Genomic DNA, 12,500 nt, shown 5'->3' on the forward strand with positions numbered 1-12,500 from the left:
TTTCCTCCGCTTAGTGATATGCTTAAATTCAGCGGGTTGTCTCGCCTGATCTGAGGTCGACAACGGATACATCGCTTTCGCCCATTCCAGCACGACCGAGTACGACGCCCTGCCACGTCCTTACGGACGAGGCTGGCAGGCGGCACAACGCCTGCGCGCGTGCGTCATACGAGCGGTACATGCCGAAACGGACTCGACACGTTCGAAAACCCAGCGCCAACCGAGTGCGACGCCCTACCACGTCCTTCGCCCAACACGGAGCTACTTATAGACGAGGCTGGCAGGCGGTGAACCGCCTGCACGCGTGCGGCGCACGAGCAGTTGCGTGGTAAGCGACCGTGTCTGAAGCCCAAAACACCACCGAGGCAAAGATCGCCTTAGCAGCGCGCCGCTTCAGCGGGCACCGCAGGGGCGACTAAAACCTGGCGGGAGGCATCGTCTCGTGTAGCGTCGCCCCTGCCCCAACTGGAGTGGCCCAGTCTTAAGGGGACAGAGACTGCGAAGCACTTGGACCGACGGCGGACTACGACGGAACGCTTCAGCTCGGCCAACGCTCTCGAGGGAGACATTTTCCGTCTCGCGGCAATTCTCCGCCGTGCCGTGCTCTTCTCGCTCGCAGACGGCGCTCTCGCGTCGAACCGCTTTCGGGGGCCACCCTTCTCCTCCCCGCTCCTCGCACGAATCTGCCGATTCCCATTCGTGCGACGAAGCCCGGAAGGGCGCCCACACAGCTGCGGTGACGTGAGCGAGCGACCAGCTCTGGAGCTCGACGTACTCCGAAGGCAAACAACGCAAATTGCGATCGCTTCCGACTCTCTCGCAAAGGTGCGCGCTACAAGGCAACAGACGTTCGCGCCTCGAGCTTGGACCGCTCTTTCCCTGCAGGTATCCGACTCCATCCTGCGGCGGTCTTGCCAGAGGCGCGCACTCGTCACGCTGCAGTAGTAATGCCTCGTTTCCGTCTCTTCGAAGATTTGGCACGACGGCTCGCCACCGTCTCCTTCTCGTGAGGTTGCTGGCGCGTGGCTTCAGCGCTCAACGTACTGTCCATGATGCCGACGCGGTCAAAACGAGTCGACGGACGCACGTTCCCTGTGCGCCGAAGGCTCTCTTGATATGTGATCCGACCCTCAGACAGACGAAGCCAAGGGAAGACCCAAGGCCGCAATGTGCGTTCAAAGAATCAGTGCTCAGTGTGTCCTGCAATTCACACCAAGTCTCGCAGCTGGCTGCGTTCTTCATCGACCCGAGAACCGAGTGATCCACCGCTTAGAGTCGTGAAAAATAGTTTGTTCAATTCAGTACAGTACAACCAGTGTTTCAGGCACGTGGCGTCTCCCTGTGTGTGGTTTCGAAGAGCGCCTTTCGGCGTGCGCTACTCCTGTTTCGCTCTTTCGTTCGGCGGTCACGCGTTTCCGCATGACCGCTGCTGATCCAACAGCCTACTCGAGACGAAAGACAAGAGCTTGGCGCGCGCGTACTCGCGCAGCTCTCCAAAGCCACTCGGCCAGTGCCAGGGACGGCTCTCTGCGCCGGAGCCACAACAAGTCTACTTGAGGCGGAAGACGAAGCCAGCAAGGGCCTGGCCGCAAGTGCGTTCGAATACGGGATTACAGTCCCTCGTCTGTCCGTACTTCCTCTTTCGACGTGCGGCGCCTTCCCAAAGCGCACAAGTCCGCAAACCGCAGAACGCTTCCGACGTAGCAAAGCCGCGTTTCCTTCGGTACTTCGCAGCAACGCCGCCTTTCCCTCGGCGGCGGGCAAATAGCCTGCAGACGTCGTCGCATTGAACCGCGAACTCGACACCTCGCGCGTCACGAGCGGGAGCCGACCGGCAGCCTCCGGCCCTTTCGGGCGCGGTGGAATTTGCCGCGGAGGACGGGAGAGTGCTTTAGGCCACGGTTCCTTCCGTACTTGGCAGCCGCACCCTCAATACCGCCGGTTCCATGACCGACCGAGCGCCGCACCGTTCCTTTAGTACTTGGGCAGCAACAAAGTCGGGTCGTTACTCCACACTCGCCGCAGGAAGCGACCGGCAGCCGCCAGCCTTTTCAGACTCGGCAGCGTTTGCCGCGGAGGACGGGAGAGCGCTCGCACCACGGTTCCGTGTGTACTAAGCGGCAGCGGCATTAGCTCTCGACCGTCAGTTCCTTGACCGACCGCACGCTTCGCCGTTCCCCTCGTACTGGGCAAGAGCAGCAGGTCGGGTCGTCTTACTCCCATTCCGCGCAAGAGTGCCGAGGCGGACTTCAGAAAGCCCACCCAACAGTGTGCGTTACGCCGTTTCTACCCGCGGGCGCGGCCAAGCCAACCGTCCAAGGTTGCAGCCGGCGTCCACTGGGCGCAACAAATTTGGCACGGGGCGCCCTTCGAAATTCGGGCAATCCCCGGCATGTTCGGGTATAGCCGTCCCCGCGTCCAAGCGGGGCCAGCGGCGGAAAGCGTCGGGCGCAGCGAGCTGCTTCACCCACACGGGGTAGAAACAATGGCGCTCGTCACCCTCGAACAATCCGGTAATGATCCTTCCGCAGGTTCACCTACGGAAACCTTGTTACGACTTTTACTTCCTCTAAATGATCAAGTTTGGTCATCTTTCCAACAGACCGGCGCAACCGAAAGGCCGCGCCGGACATCGGTCCGAAGACCTCACTAAATCATTCAATCGGTAGTAGCGACGGGCGGTGTGTACAAAGGGCAGGGACGTAATCAACGCGAGCTTATGACTCGCGCTTACTGGGAATTCCTCGTTCAAGGGGAACAATTGCAAGCCCCTATCCCAATCACGAAAGAAGTTCCACGGGTTACCCAGTCTTTTCAGACAGGGATAAAGACACGCTGCTTCCTTCAGTGTAGCGCGCGTGCGGCCCCGGACATCTAAGGGCATCACAGACCTGTTATTGCTCTGTTTCGTGCGGCTAGGAGCCGCTTGTCCCTCTAAGAAGGTTGTAAGGTGCTGGGAACCCCGCACCTATTTAATAGGCTAGAGTCTCGTTCGTTATCGGAATTAACCAGACAAATCGCTCCACCAACTAAGAACGGCCATGCACCACCATCCACCGAATCAAGAAAGAGCTCTCAATCTGTCAATCCTCCCAGTGTCCGGGCCGGGTAAGTTTTCCCGTGTTGAGTCAAATTAAGCCGCAGGCTCCACTCCTGGTGGTGCCCTTCCGTCAATTCCTTTAAGTTTCAGCTTTGCAACCATACTTCCCCCGGAACCCAAACACTTTGGTTTCCCGGAAGCTGCCCGCCGAGTCATTTGAGTAACTCAGGCGGATCGCTGGTTGGCATCGTTTATGGTCAGAACTAGGGCGGTATCTGATCGCCTTCGAACCTCTGACTTTCGTTCTTGATCAAAGAAAACATTCTTGGCAAATGCTTTCGCAGTAGTTCGTCTTGCGACGGTCCAAGAATTTCACCTCTAGCGCCGCAATACGAATGCCCCCGTCTGTCCCTCTTAATCATTACCTCGTATTCCAAAAACCAACAGAACAGAAACGAGGTCTTGTTCTATTATTCCATGCAAGTTTATTCAGGCGACTCGCCTGCGTTGAGCACTCTAATTTTTTCAAAGTAAAAGCACCGGCCTTCTCGAGGCACACAATGAAGTGCACCAAGAAAGGACCGGCATGATGTTCAGTCCGAGCCGTCGCATCGGGTAGATGCACTACTCGTCTGGAACTGAGATCCAACTACGAGCTTTTTAACCGCAGCAGCTTTAGTATACGCTATTGGAGCTGGAATTACCGCGGCTGCTGGCACCAGACTTGCCCTCCAATTGATCCTCGTTAAAGGATTTAGAGTGTACTCATTTCAATTACGGGGCCTCAAAAGAGTCCCGTATTGTTATTTTTCGTCACTACCTCCCCGTGCCGGGAGTGGGTAATTTGCGCGCCTGCTGCCTTCCTTGGATGTGGTAGCCGTTTCTCAGGCTCCCTCTCCGGAATCGAACCCTGATTCTCCGTTACCCGTAACAACCATGGTAAGCAAGTAACCTACCATCGAAAGTTGATAAGGCAGACACTTGAAAGAAACGTCGCCGGCTCGTGGCCATGCGATCAGCACAAAGTTATCCAGAGTCACCACACAATACGGGCCGAAACCCGATCGATCTTGGTCTAATAAAAGCACCCGTCGCCCAAAGGGCTTCAGGCTCACTGCATGTATTAGCTCTAGAATTGCCACAGTTATCCAAGTAGGAAGAAACGATCTAAGGAACCATAACTGATTTAATGAGCCATTCGCGGTTTCGCCTTATTTCGGCATGTACTTAGACATGCATGGCTTAATCTTTGAGACAAGCATATGATTACTGGCAGGATCAACCAGGTAATCGTTCAACTGCGCGTCCCGCCTGTCAAGCAGGCCGGACGCCGTTTTTGCGATGCCGAGGCCACCTTCAGGCGCCCCAGCACGCTTCGTTCTTGCAAAGAGTAGCACTTTGCACAGTCCGAGACGACGGCGTTCGAGCTCGCTACGGCGCCCTCCCCGAAGGGCCGGGTATCGCCACGCGGCAAGAAGCACGCAACATTCTCGATAGACTGGTTGTGTCGACTCGATCACGGCTTGCGGTTTCTCTTGAGCCCGCAGCACAGGTGGACCGACCGACACTTGCAACGTAGCCGAGACGGCAAAGCCGCCAGGCGACGGGTCACGCCCGCGCCTTCGGCGCTTTCGCATTTGACTCGTCCGAGGACGATGCGGAACACAACTCGATATCGTGGAGAAAGCGTCGTCCGACAACCAGCCCCTAACGCATCAAGCGGATGAGGCTGCAGACGTCAGCTGTGGGATCCACGGGAGCGATACCGGGGACACGCTTGACGGGCACGAAGCCCGCCGCATATCAAACACCCAGGTCGCTTTTGGGGGCGACTGCTCTCTGGGACCCCCATATAATAGCAGCGATAAGTTCCCAAATCTCCATGGGGCCGTACTCGTGCCACTTTCGACGAGCGTTTGGCGAAAATCGTGCCGCCTCGCAGCGCCGCGAGCGAGATGGAAAGCTTACGTCGGCAGCGCAATGCCGAAGTCGTGAAAGCGCAGCGCGTCGACCGAATGCGCGAACGGCAATCTCTCGCCTATGGACAGCGCGGTTTCCAGAACAATCGCCTTTCTGTGCCCCTACGGGGCCGCACGCTAGCGCGGCCCTTTCGCCGTTTCCGAGCACGAGTGCGACCGGCGCGGGCGGCGTGCTCGACACCCCGGCTGACGCCGTTTCGGACTTTGTCTCTTCGCGCGCTCGCGCCAACGCCGCGGCAAAACGACGACCTCTGCGCGGTTCTTTCCCGGTTCCCGGCGTGCTATAGTGCAGCCAGCCGGACGGTGGCGACGACTCAGTCGCGGCCGTGCGGTGGCTTGTACGCCAAAGTTGCGTGACGGGCGTCGAGCTCCCGCCGCGGCCCGGCTCAGGTGGTTTCGGACTTCTGTCTCTTCCGAGCGCTCGCGTCGTCGTGGGCACGATTCTCGAGTGCGGAGCGGTGCGCGGACACCACCACGAACACGCGCAAGCCGAAAACGGCACTACGGTACAACGTCGGCCAGGGCGGTACGGCCCCCTTATATGAGCAGCGATAAGTGACCAGATCTCCACGGGGCCGTACTCGTGCGACAAGGCGGCGTACTGCGCCGAGCCGAGCGCCAATATTTGGCCTTGGCACGGCCGATTTGAGCTCTCGCGATCGCCGCGGTACCGCCGCTCACCGATTCAAGGCACGCTAGCGCGGCCCCTTCGCCATTTTTCGAGTAAGAGTGCGAAAAGCGCGCGCGGCGTGCTCGTCGCCCCGGCTGACGTAGTCTCGGACTTAGTCTCGCTCACGCCGCCCCGGCTGACGTCGTCTCGGACAGTCGCGCTCACACCGCCCCGGCTCACGTGGTTTCGGACTTCCGTCTCTTCCGAGCGCTCGCGTCGTCGTGGGCACGATTCTCGAGTGCGGAGCGGTGCGCGGACACCACCACGAACACGCGCAAGCCGAAAATGGCACTACGGTACAACGTCGGCCAGGGCGGTACGGCCCCCTTATATGAGCAGCGATAAGTGACCAGATCTCCACGGGGCCGTACTCGTGCGACAAGGCGGCGTACTGCGCCGAGCCGAGCGCCAATATTTGGCCTTGGCACGGCCGATTTGAGCTCTCGCGATCGCCGCGGTACCGCCGCTCACCGATTCAAGGCACGCTAGCGCGGCCCCTTCGCCATTTTTCGAGTAAGAGTGCGAAAAGCGCGCGCGGCGTGCTCGTCGCCCCGGCTGACGTAGTCTCGGACTTAGTCTCGCTCACGCCGCCCCGGCTGACGTCGTCTCGGACTTAGTCGCGCTCACACCGCCCCGGCTCACGTGGTTTCGGACTTTCGTCTCTTCCGAGCGCTCGCGTCGTCGTGGGCACGATTCTCGAGTGCGGAGCGGTGCGCGGACACCACCACGAACACGCGCAAGCCGAAAACGGCACTACGGTACAACGTCGGCCAGGGCGGTACGGCCCCTTATAAGAGCAGCGATAAGTGACCAGACCTCCACGGGGCCGTACTCGTGCGACAAGGCGGCGTACTGCGCCGAGCCGAGCGCCAATATTTGGCTTTGGCACGGCCGATTTGAGCTCTCGCGATCGCCGCGGTACCGCCGCTCACCGATTCAAGGCACGCTAGCGCGGCCCCTTCGCCATTTTTCGAGTAAGAGTGGGAAAAGCGCGCGCGGCGTGCTCGACGCCCCGGCTGACGTCGTCTCGGACTTGGTCGACGCCCCGGCTGACGTAGTCTCGGACTTAGTCTCGCTCACGCCGCCCCGGCTGACGTCGTCTCGGACTTAGTCGCGCTCACACCGCCCCGGCTCACGTGGTTTCGGACTTTCGTCTCTTCCGAGCGCTCGCGTCGTCGTGGGCACGATTCTCGAGTGCGGAGCGGTGCGCGGACACCACCACGAACACGCGCAAGCCGAAAACGGCACTACGGTACAACGTCGGCCAGGGCGGTACGGCCCCTTATAAGAGCAGCGATAAGTGACCAGACCTCCACGGGGCCGTACTCGTGCGACAAGGCGGCGTACTGCGCCGAGCCGAGCGCCAATATTTGGCTTTGGCACGGCCGATTTGAGCTCTCGCGATCGCCGCGGTACCGCCGCTCACCGATTCAAGGCACGCTAGCGCGGCCCCTTCGCCATTTTTCGAGTAAGAGTGGGAAAAGCGCGCGCGGCGTGCTCGACGCCCCGGCTGACGTCGTCTCGGACTTGGTCGACGCCCCGGCTGACGTAGTCTCGGACTTAGTCTCGCTCACGCCGCCCCGGCTGACGTCGTCTCGGACTTAGTCGCGCTCACACCGCCCCGGCTCACGTGGTTTCGGACTTGCGTCTCTTCCGAGCGCTCGCGTCGTCGTGGGCACGATTCTCGAGTGCGGAGCGGTGCGCGGACACCACCACGAACACGCGCAAGCCGAAAACGGCACTACGGTACAACGTCGGCCAGGGCGGTACGGCCCCTTATAAGAGCAGCGATAAGTGACCAGACCTCCACGGGGCCGTACTCGTGCGACAAGGCGGCGTACTGCGCCGAGCCGAGCGCCAATATTTGGCCTTGGCACGGCCGATTTGAGCTCTCGCGATCGCCGCGGTACCGCCGCTCACCGATTCAAGGCACGCTAGCGCGGCCCCTTCGCCATTTTTCGAGTAAGAGTGGGAAAAGCGACCGCGGCGTGCTCGACGCCCCGGCTGACGTCGTCTCGGACTTAGTCGACGCCCCGGCTGACGTAGTCTCGGACTTGGTCTCGCTCACGCCGCCCCGGCTGACGTAGTCTCGGACTTGGTCTCGCTCACGCCGCCCCGGCTGACGTCGTCTCGGACTTAGTCGCGCTCACACCGCCCCGGCTCACGTGGCTTCGGACTTGGTCTCTTCGAGCGCTCGCAGCCAGGTCGGGGCCGACGCCGACGTCTGCGTGGGGCTTCAACGATTCCCGGCGCGACGCAATGCAACTGCGCGCAGGATGCCAGCGACTCCGCCGTGGCCGTGCGGCGGTGTACACGCAGAAGTTTCGTGAAGGGGTATCGAGCTCCCGCCGCCCCGGCGGACGTGGTTTCGGACTTTAGCGCTCGCAGCGATCTCGCGGCGATCGCTGACGTCTGCGCGGTTTCAGGTGTGCTACGATGCAGCAGTCTGCCGCACGACAATTTACGGAAGCGAGTGCATTCCGCCCCGGCGGACGCGGCAGCGGACTTTGTGCCTGCGGGAGTGCTCTTGTTGCTGTAAAATTTGAACGGGTGCAGCTGCGCGAAGCAAGTGTACACATTTTCTCTCTCTCTCTCTCTCTCTCTGCCTCTGAGGCGACTGTAATTTTAATTTAAATGCAATTGGAGGCGGGAGCAACCTGATGAGAGTAGGCGGACTTCGGCACACCTTGTAGTTTAGAAATTGTTTTCAAGCTTTGAGGACATACACAATCGCGCCATCTGCTTTCCCCGTCTCTTTGGCACTTCATAGTGTGTGCAGCATGCTCTGCATTCCAAAGAAACGCGCCTGTTTCTCCCCCTCTCTCACGTTCTTCTTGTCTTTCTTGCTGCTCTTGTGAGAAGTTGCTATGCTCTTTACTCGCTGTAAAATAGAATGCTTGCGCGAGCCAACAACTTGCGTGTCTTTCTTTTTTTTTGTTGTTGTTGTTTTTTTCTCTCTTCCCAAGACGTTTCTGCCATTATTCACTAGCTCTCGTTCTTAGTATGCAACGGAGCGTTAGCTCGCGCCATCTACCTTTCTTTCTGTATGGCGAAGGCCGTAGGTTTTCCTAGTTCCGCACACAGATGGCGCGGATGCGTTTTCGCGCCAGTTTCGAACGACCTCGCTGTACACATGTTTCTCATTTAAAAGTTTCAAAGGGGCTTGCGAAAGGGCGTGGTCCTTTTTTCTTGCGCAAGGCTGAGCTTTCCAGCTGTGCTTAAGCTATGCTAGCATGTGTGCGTATGTGTGTGTGTGTGTGTGTGTGTGTGTGTGTGTGTGTGTGCGTGCGCGCGCGCGCGTGCGTGCGCGTGCATATGTGTGCGTGTGTGTGTATACACGCACACGGTAAAGATGATGGGGTAGCGCTATTTCTTTCTTTCTTTCTTTCTTTTTTAACAACACCTGTGCTCCACATGGCGATCTTCCTGCCCTCTATGTTTCCGGTTGGAAGGAGTGCGCAGCCTTTTCTATATTTATTTATTTTTTTTTTTTCATTCTCTTTCATTCGTACATGAGGCGCGCTACCTAATTCTAGCGGTCGAATCGACACGTTGCAATCCGTCCCGGCCTGTGCCGTATGAAAACTTTCAGTGGGCCTTGCGGTAAATAAAAGGAAATGAGGGAAATGCGCGTAGTGTATTACACTTGCGCACGGGCTTGAAACGAAGGCCTCAAAGAAAGCCGCCTTGAGCGGTCGCATTCAGACGGAAGTAAGCATTCCCCTTGCGCGTGTTTTCCGCTCGCCTGTTCCGTTTTCTACGAGGTTGCCTTCGTTGGTTTTGCCTTGCGAACAAGCTTGCGCTCGGGTCTCGTTTCTACGCGACGGCGTTTCGTTAACAGTGAAAGACTGAGGCGTCGCGAGTTGATTCGCGAGATAGAGAGCATAGAGTCTCTAGACGGGCTGGGTTTTATAAGATTGCCCACGCTGTTGCTGAGGTTACCAATGTCGCCAGGGCACCCACAAGGCAGTGGTACAATGGAGTGAAGTGAAAGACATCGCTTCTCGGCCTTTTGGCTAAGATCAAAGTGTAGTATCTGTTCTTATCAGCTTAATATCTGATACGGGTTCTATATGGACCCACGATATTAAACCTATTTTTGGAAGTTGGCGGAGTGCTTGAAGCCTGCTTCACCTCCGCCGCAGGTCGGCCCGGTATTGCACTACCTCCGGGATCGGCCCCCGCTCACTTAGGTGAGACTTCATTCAATCAAAATGAAGAACACAAGCTCGAAGCGAGCACTCACGTGACACGCACCATTCCCATACTATACGCAACGATGCCGGTGTTTCTGAACGATTGTCTGCTGTAATGAGCCACTTGGGGGGGGGGGGGGGGGGGGGAGGGTGATTAGCCGTGGGTTTTGCAATCAATGTAAGTCCCACTCAAAGCCAACACTGCATTTTGGAGTTCACTATCGCTTTGATCCGTAAACGACAGCAAGCTCGCCCTGCGAAAATCCGCTGCCCTAGTGGAAGAAAGGTTCCCTATGAAACAAAAATGGAGTGCCCGATTTCCGGCAACATTTTCGCTGCAGTGGGACCGAGCGCCTCGAAAACAAACTTGTCGTATGGCCAAGTGTGGCGAAATATATTCAAGGGTTCAGAGGTGCCTCAGCTTTCCAACCTGTATGTTATGAATACCTGTTGCTACCTTTTCGTCATCATCATCCTGCTGGCTACGACCACTGCAGGGCAAAGACCTCTCCCATTATTCTCCAAGCACCCCGGTCACGTGTAAGCCCGGTCACGGTCGCCGTCTAGTGCCTGCGCCCTTCCTAATCTAATCTGCCCTCCTAAATTTCCGCCACCCCGTGCTACGCTTCCCTTCTCTTGGAATTCAGTCGGTAACCCTTAATTGATGATCTTCCCCCCACATTGCATGCCCTGCGCACGCCCATTTCTTTTTCTTGGTTTAAACTAAGGTGTCATTAGCTCGCGTTTGTTCGCTCACCCCCCGAATCTGCTCTATTCTTATCCCCCGTAGCGCTACACCCATCATTCTTCTTTCCAAAGCTCGTCGCGTCGCCCTCAGTTACCCTTCGGTAATCCTTAAGGTCCTTCGTTGCGGCACTCGCGGCATCTTTCTCATTTAAATAAGGCTATTTCGTTCAGTTTTGGGGGAAAACTCAATGAGCTAGGCGCGATTGTGTCCCCGGCGCCGCTCTCAACAAGATGGCGGCGCCCAGGCTTTTTGCCTGGTGGTTCGGCTTGACGCAGAACACGCCTGCAGGGCAGTGAAGCCGCATTGAAGGGGCAACGAGCGGCGCAGTGAAGCGCATGCTCGGGCGAAAAACGCGAACATCAGCCAAAAATACAACCAAATGGCCAAATACGAATTTCCGTTATGGGAAATTGGAGTTCAGTTGGCGCGTTGCGCTCGCCTAAGGTAAAGAACATAAATGCGAGTGCCACATCAGCCAAGTCAATGCTGAGGATCGCGTATCATTTCTTATTTATTTTTCCCCTTGCCTCCTGGCCTGCGTGGCCCTAGCGCGCATGCCCACGAAAGTAATGCAATAAGGAAAACGCGAAATCATGCGGTGACGGCTGTATCATATCCATTGTGCGTGCTTTGTTCTTTTTGGACTACAGTGGTGTGCGTTATGAGAAAGTTTCAGTGACCAGCGAACCTATATTTAGAACCACATTTACGGTTACTGCTAACAAGCTGCGGGTAGGTGTTTTTTTTTTCTTTCTTTCTTTTTTTCGCTACCAACGATGGGTTATCGCAACCGCGATCGGTTGTGCTAGACGCGTTCTTGCCAAACGTTGGCTCTATACGCGACCCGTGACGCGTGGTCGGCACATTCAAGCAGTCCATTGCAAACCGTTCCAAGAAGAAGGATGCTAGCTCCACGTTCCGCCGGGAGCGCTAGTTCGAAGATTGTACTTTTAGACCCTCGAGGAAGCACCGCCATCCCACGTTTTCTATAACGCGCTAAGACTCAGAGCGACAGCGACCACTTGTCTTTGTCAATATCTCGGACACACTTTTTTTTTTTTCTTTAATCCAGATCGTCAGACGAGCCCGCGTTCACGCGCACTCGCTCTCTCCGATAAGCAGGGTAGCTCGGTTGGGGTGTTGTAGGGCCTCGCGCATGCGCTGCTGAGTTCGTCGCTTCGCCGGCCGGTCGACGCTGGCGCGGTACTGGTAATCAACTTCGACGGGCATGGTGAAACGTCACTGTGAAACGTCACGACTAGCAATGCAATGTGTTTGCGAGCAATCGGAGAAATGAGAGAGCCCCTGTAGATTAGTGGAAACGTTCCTCCAAGTATTACGTTTGCAATTTGCGCCTACGAACATGAACTAGACAAAGGAAATGATCTGTAGCCGCCTTCACTTCATAAAATTCCCGTACGAAGAAATTTGCGTGCGCACGTGATCTCCCGCATGAAACCAGACGATAGGTTAATTTTAGCCGTTCATTTCGATTTGCCGAATGTAAACCGGAACACTTTCTCCACGCGCTCTTGAGGTTTGAATGACAATCAATGACATGCTTTTTTTATATATTTTTGTTTGTTCTATCTGGAACCAAAAGAATTCAGAACGCCATTTCAATCTTAGATTCGATTCACGCCTTGCGTTACGTCACCCCTGGCATATCTGATGAACACGCTCTGCTGTTAAGCTTCATGATCACGGCATTAAAAGTCGCCACTTCCCGAACGTTTATCGAGCCGATGATGAACCGTATGCTGGATTCTTATTGTAATGAGTTTATAGAAAGTTTTATACTTCTATGGCTAGCTTCAAGGAAAGGAAAAACATCGCTCAGCATTGTATAACGCATAACAACAACAAC

General features: G+C 56.7%; 4 non-coding genes across 4 annotated transcripts in view; 1 reads left to right on the forward strand and 3 right to left on the reverse strand.

The window, feature by feature from the left end:
- The window catches only part of LOC139053954 (large subunit ribosomal RNA), a 3,959-nt gene extending 3,900 nt beyond the window's left edge, over positions 1-59 (reverse strand). The window contains exon 1 of the ribosomal RNA XR_011510913.1: positions 1-59. This exon is cut by the window's left edge and continues 3,900 nt beyond it. This is a non-coding gene — a ribosomal RNA (large subunit ribosomal RNA).
- A 1,065-nt stretch (positions 60-1,124) lies between these two features.
- On the reverse strand, positions 1,125-1,277 carry LOC139053953 (5.8S ribosomal RNA). The gene has a single exon (XR_011510912.1). It is a non-coding gene; the product is annotated as a 5.8S ribosomal RNA (ribosomal RNA).
- Positions 1,278-2,514: 1,237 nt separating this feature from the next.
- LOC139053958 (small subunit ribosomal RNA) lies at positions 2,515-4,329 on the reverse strand. The gene has a single exon (XR_011510916.1). It is a non-coding gene; the product is annotated as a small subunit ribosomal RNA (ribosomal RNA).
- A 5,356-nt stretch (positions 4,330-9,685) lies between these two features.
- LOC139053957 (U2 spliceosomal RNA) lies at positions 9,686-9,877 on the forward strand. Its single transcript, XR_011510915.1, has one exon. It is a non-coding gene; the product is annotated as a U2 spliceosomal RNA (small nuclear RNA).
- The last annotated feature ends 2,623 nt before the right edge of the window (positions 9,878-12,500 follow it).

Source organism: Dermacentor albipictus, unplaced genomic scaffold (genome assembly GCF_038994185.2).
Source record: "Dermacentor albipictus isolate Rhodes 1998 colony unplaced genomic scaffold, USDA_Dalb.pri_finalv2 scaffold_419, whole genome shotgun sequence".
In the NCBI taxonomy this organism is placed as follows: domain Eukaryota; kingdom Metazoa; phylum Arthropoda; class Arachnida; order Ixodida; family Ixodidae; genus Dermacentor; species Dermacentor albipictus.